We start from the raw sequence: 6140 nt of genomic DNA, 5'->3' as shown, positions 1-6140 counted from the left end.
GTCTGTTCGTGAGTTATAGTGACTCTGGCCATGTACTGATCTCCGATAAAGTATCAACCTACGGACATTCTAGCCGTGTCGAAACTGGAATGCTTGGTGAGCTGACGCCTGAGGAACACTTTCGAGCGCTGTCGCATTTTCAAATACAGTGATTAAGAAGAGAGTGTTCGTAACGACAAAAGCATTTCCCGTGACTGTGTGATCTTCGGTGCATCGCCAGCATGAGAAGAAGATGCTCATCTGTGAAACGCACGCACTCGTGGACTTCGCTCGCCTCCAAAAGTAGACTGTGTGTGTGCTTTGCATGTTCGAACTTGGTTTGGTTGCAGTCTATTCAACGAACGAAACGTCCTGTACGCACGGTGAATATATGAGTCAAACATTTGAGTCTGTACGTTGCATTAATAAATATATATTTAGCCTATCAAAAATGCCTTAGTTATTTTGGAACAACGGGCGCCAGGTATGAAAACCAGTAGAAGTCAATGGTAGCCAGGGCCGGCCGAAAGGCGAGCCAAACGGAGAGGTTGCTGATTGACTGGCTGCTAGGCATCACGACGCATTTTCGTTGGTCGTATGTCCAGTGTTGCCTGAATTGTCTCAAACTATGGGCTCTATGGGGAGCTGTGGGTGCCTGGCTCTAGCCAGCCGGGTCAGCTCGTCATACTCCTGAGCCGATATCGGGAGAACGGAACGTCGCGCGCCTGCGGGACAAACGCTGTTGGAAATAGCACATCGAGACCTTCATACCGAAGGCAAACACGACCATGTGGCAGCAACGGGAAGCTTTTTTTTTGGGGGGGGGGGGGGAGAGAAGCCGCCGGTCCCATGTATTGGGAGGAGTGTAAACGCGGAATCCTGTAACTCGAGAACAGCTAAAGTTAGACAGATACGGTAAATTTTACCACACGCTCCGCATCGACAACAGAAAGATAGCCAAATATGAACCCTCTCCGACGCGAATTTCTTTGCAAAAAATGGCCCTGAATTTCGGAAAAACGAATTTTACTAACGCGTCTCGGCCTACAGCTTCCCAACCACTACAGATCAGCTCCTGTGTGATTTGAGCGATCATAGAGCTATTCCAGACCCGTTTGGGCATGAATTTTTTGTCTCCATCCAACAATCGAGGCGGGACTACAGGACTTCCAAAGTGTCTGAAGCACCGACGGCGGCCTAGAATTTTCAAATATCTCGACAACCGTCAGGACTTCTCACAAGCCCCAAGGTGCACGCAAAGGGGAAGGAAAGGGGAATAACAACATACGTAATAAGACATATAACAAGACATAACAAAACATAACGTAACAAGAAACCGCATCCTGATATGACCGCTGCAGGCCAAGATATTAGACACAAAACCCCATCGAGCAACACCGCGATGTCGCTCGATGGGGCTAAACCATCACTGGATGGCTAAAAGACGCCTTTATCAACTGCCACCTCAAGTAGCATGCGCAGTGCTCAGTTGGAATCTCTATACATATCTGATGTATTCTGCTCGATGCTGTACTGTGCCGTAGGGGATCTGGAGCACATTCTTCCTAATTGTCCATGTTACCAACCTTCCCAAACCGCGCTCTCTGAGATCCTTAGTCAGTTGGAATTTCACCCATTCTCTGTATCAAAATTGCTTGGCCCCTGGCCAAATCCAGCCCATCAACGCTCGGCGATGAGAGCTTCTTTGATCTTTTTGGATACAACAAGACTTCGATCCTTATGGTGAAGGGGCACAATTCCTTCAATGGGTTTCACATTCTTTGAACTGGTGCAGTGTGTACAATACATGTTCGATCGCATTAACTCAACTGGAAATCAGCGTTTAGCATTGATATCCATTAAGCCAATTCATTGAATTGCTTGTTTATTCTGTGGCTGCGGTCTTCGCCACACCGCATAGTGGAACAGCGAAGGTAGCTTCTCTGCAAAACTCATGATTCCGTCAGTGAGTAACTTGTACCTGACGGGTACGTAATGAACGAATTGGCTGTCTGATTTGTCTTTGAATCTCATTGGAATTGTGGCGATAATTCAATATGTTATGTCTTCTCGTTCCGGCAGGGAAGCACATTTAGACATGTAGATCTGTGTGTTCTGTTCTATATGGAGATATTGCAGGAGATATCTCAGACTTTGTTGGCATTCCCAACTATCTTTATTCGTACTACAGCAAAATGATACAGAAGCTACAGACTTTTGGTACATCTGCCAAGCTCAGACCATGTTGGGAGCTTCTTTGTAAATTCAGATGAATAATTTTTGTGTGTTGCACTTTGGTACCACAGTTAAAAATTAGCGTCACTGTTTTCGTTTCTTGCTGCACGCTGTTGAGCGTTTTCATAAGGCTGCAAAAATATAATTAACATCGAAAATATGCTTGTATTCTACTTCCAAATCAACATCCGATCGGGACGCAATTTTGAAGTCCCAGTGATATCATGAAAAGACATCAATGCTAGGACGTTTCGAATGACGTCTTTATTTACATCAACGGGATATTTCTTACGGATCAGGACTTCGGGATCATTTCAGGACGTCCATGGGACATCGGTGGCTTACTGGGAACAGTTTTATATGAAGCAAACACGGTGTTAAAAATGACTTCTGTGCTACTTTAAGCACGCTCACCTTTTCCAATATGCAGGTGATCTAAAAGTTTACCGTGAGATCTCCTGTACAAATGATTGTTAAAATTGTTGTACAAAAAATGAAGCTAAAAAGTGTGATTACACGTACACCACGTACGCAATATTCAACGATAAGACGAGAAAGCGTCGTTCGTGACCTCGGCGTCTTTTTGGATTCGTCTTTGTCTTTTAATCTACACGTGGGAAATATAATATCTGTTGCCATGCGAAAGCTCGGCCTCATTGCACGCATTAGAGTCATTTTCAGATCCTTCTTGTTTTTGTTTTTTTTTCGCCTATCCTACACTCTGGGATTAAGGGTTCGATTCCACTCTTCCCTTTCCTGTCGTAGTTCTACGTCGTAGCCATGCTCGAATTCCTGGCTTTTGAAACGCTCCAGTCGGTGGGCAACGCCGGCGCGTATGAGGATCATCCCCCATCGTCTCCTCCGGCTGGCCGTTCCATTTTTTTAAATTCCGTGTTAGCGCCGCGAAGCAACTGTGGCTATGAGCGGCGTACAGATGTGGACATATGGAGAGAGGACAGCAGAAAGGAGTGGCTGGCCGTTCTCTGCTGGCAGTTTGTCTTTAACCTCTCCAGCAACAACTTATCAAGTTGTGCAAAAGCTGGCACTAGCTAGTGAAAGAGGAAGACCCGGGCCACCAGAGGAGTGCTCGAGTTTGTCCTCGGTCGTATTTATCGCGTCCTACCTAAAGCCAATTTTGGCGAACGTCTGGGAGCAGGCGCCCGGGTTTACGTCGTGACCGTGCTCGAATTCCTGGCTTCTGAAATACTCCAGTCGGCGGGCAACGCCGCACCCTATGACACGAGGATCATCCCCCATGGTCTCCTCCGGCTGGCCGTTCTCTGCTGGCAGTTTGTCTTTAACCTCTCCAGCATCAATATATCAAGTCGTAGAAAACCTGGCACTAGCAAGTGAAAGAGAAAGACCCGGGACATCAGAAAAGTGCTTCAGTTCGCCCGCTGTCGTATTTATCGCGTCCTACCCAAGGCCAATTTTTCCGAACGTCTGGGAGCAGGCGCCCGGGTTTACGTCGCAGCCGTGCTCAAATTCCTGGCTTCTGAAATACGCCAGTCGGCGGGCAACGCCGCAGCCTATGAGACGAGGATCATCCCCCATGGTCTCCTCCGGCTGGCCGTTCTCTGCTGGCAGTTTGTCTTTAACCTCTCCAGCACCAATATATCAAGTCGTAGAAAAGCTGGCACTAGCAAGTGAAAGAGAAAGACCCGGGACATCAGAAAAGTGCTTCAGTTCGCCCGCTGTCGTATTTATCGCGTCCTACCCAAGGCCAATTTTTCCGAACGTCTGGGAGCAGGCGCTCGGGTTTACGTCGCAGCCGTGCTCAAATTCCTGGCTTCTCAAATACTCTAGTCGGCGGGCAACGCCGCAGCCTATGAGACGAGGATCATCCCCCATGGTCTCCTCCGGCTTGCCGTTCTCTGCTGGCACTTTGTCTTTAACCTCTCCAGCATCAATATATCAAGTCGTAGAAAAGCTGGCACTAGCAAGTGAAAGAGAAAGACCCGGGACATCAGAAAAGTGCTTCAGTTCGTCCGCTGTCGTATTTATCGCGTCCTACCCAAGGCCAATTTTTCCGAACGTCTGGGAGCAGGCGCCCGGGTTTACGTCGCAGCCGTGCTCAAATTCCTGGCTTCTGAAATACTCCAGTCGGCGGGCAACGCCGCAGCCTATGAGACGAGGATCATCCCCCATGGTCTCCTCCGGCTTGCCGTTCTCTGCTGGCAGTTTGTCTTTAACCTCTCCAGCATCAATATATCAAGTCGTAGAAAAGCTGGCACTAGCAAGTGAAAGAGAAAGACCCGGGACATCAGAAAAGTGCTTCAGTTCGCCCGCTGTCGTATTTATCGCGTCCTACCCAAGGCCAATTTTTCCGAACGTCTGGGAGCAGGCGCCCGGGTTTACGTCGCGGCCGTGCTCAAATTCCTGGCTTCTCAAATACTCCAGTCGGCGGGCAACGACGCAGCCTATGAGACGAGGATCATACCCCATGGTCTCCTCCGGCTGGCCGTTCTCTGCTGGCAGTTTGTCTTTAACCTCTCCAGCATCAATATATCAAGTCGTAGAAAAGCTGGTACTAGCAAGTGAAAGAGAAAGACCCGGGACATCAGAAAAGTGCTTCAGTTCGCCCGCTGTCGTATTTATCGCGTCCTACCCAAGGCCAATTTTTCCGAACGTCTGGGAGCAGGCGCCCGGGTTTACGTCGCAGCCGTGCTCAAATTCCTGGCTTCTGAAATACTCCAGTCGGCGGGCAACGCCGCAGCCTATGAGACGAGGATCATCCCCCATGGTCTCCTCCGGCTGGCCGTTCTCTGCTGGCAGTTTGTCTTTAACCTCTCCAGCATCAATATATCAAGTCGTAGAAAAGCTGGCACTAGCAAGTGAAAGAGAAAGACCCGGGACATCAGAAAAGTGCTTCAGTTCGCCCGCTGTCGTATTTATCGCGTCCTACCCAAGGCCAATTTTTCCGAACGTCTGGGAGCAGGCGCCCGGGTTTACGTCGCAGCCGTGCTCAAATTCCTGGCTTCTGAAATACTCCAGTCGGCGGGCAACGCCGCAGCCTATGAGACGAGATCATCCCCCATGGTCTCCTCCGGCTGGCCGTTCTCTGCTGGCAGTTTGTCTTTAACCTCTCCAGCACCAATATATCAAGTCGTAGAAAAGCTGGCACTAGCAAGTGAAAGAGAAAGACCCGGGACATCAGAAAAGTGCTTCAGTTCGCCCGCTGTCGTATTTATCGCGTCCTACCCAAGGCCAATTTTTCCGAACGTCTGGGAGCAGGCGCCCGGGTTTACGTCGCAGCCGTGCTCAAATTCCTGGCTTCTCAAATACTCCAGTCGGCGGGCAACGCCGCAGCCTATGAGACGAGGATCATCCCCCATGGTCTCCTCCGGCTTGCCGTTCTCTGCTGGCAGTTTGTCTTTAACCTCTCCAGCATCAATATATCAAGTCGTAGAAAAGCTGGCACTAGCAAGTGAAAGAGAAAGACCCGGGACATCAGAAAAGTGCTTCAGTTCGCCCGCTGTCGTATTTATCGCGTCCTACCCAAGGCCAATTTTTCCGAACGTCTGGGAGCAGGCGCCCGGGTTTACGTCGCGGCCGTGCTCAAATTCCTGGCTTCTGAAATACTCCAGTCGGCGGGCAACGACGCAGCCTATGAGACGAGGATCATACCCCATGGTCTCCTCCGCTGGCCGTTCTCTGCTGGCAGTTTGTCTTTAACCTCTCCAGCATCAATATATCAAGTCGTAGAAAAGCTGGCACTAGCAAGTGAAAGAGAAAGACCCGGGACATCAGAAAAGTGCTTCAGTTCGCCCGCTGTCGTATTTATCGCGTCCTACCCAAGGCCAATTTTTCCGAACGTCTGGGAGCAGGCGCCCGGGTTTACGTCGCAGCCGTGCTCAAATTCCTGGCTTCTGAAATACTCCAGTCGGCGGGCAACGCCGCAGCCTATGAGACGAGGATCATCCCCC

The sequence above is a fragment of the Ornithodoros turicata genome, chromosome 3 (genome assembly GCF_037126465.1).
Source record: "Ornithodoros turicata isolate Travis chromosome 3, ASM3712646v1, whole genome shotgun sequence".
NCBI lineage: Eukaryota > Metazoa > Arthropoda > Arachnida > Ixodida > Argasidae > Ornithodoros > Ornithodoros turicata.
The sequence above is the reverse complement of the archived record's forward strand: the minus strand, read 5'-3'. Positions refer to the sequence as shown.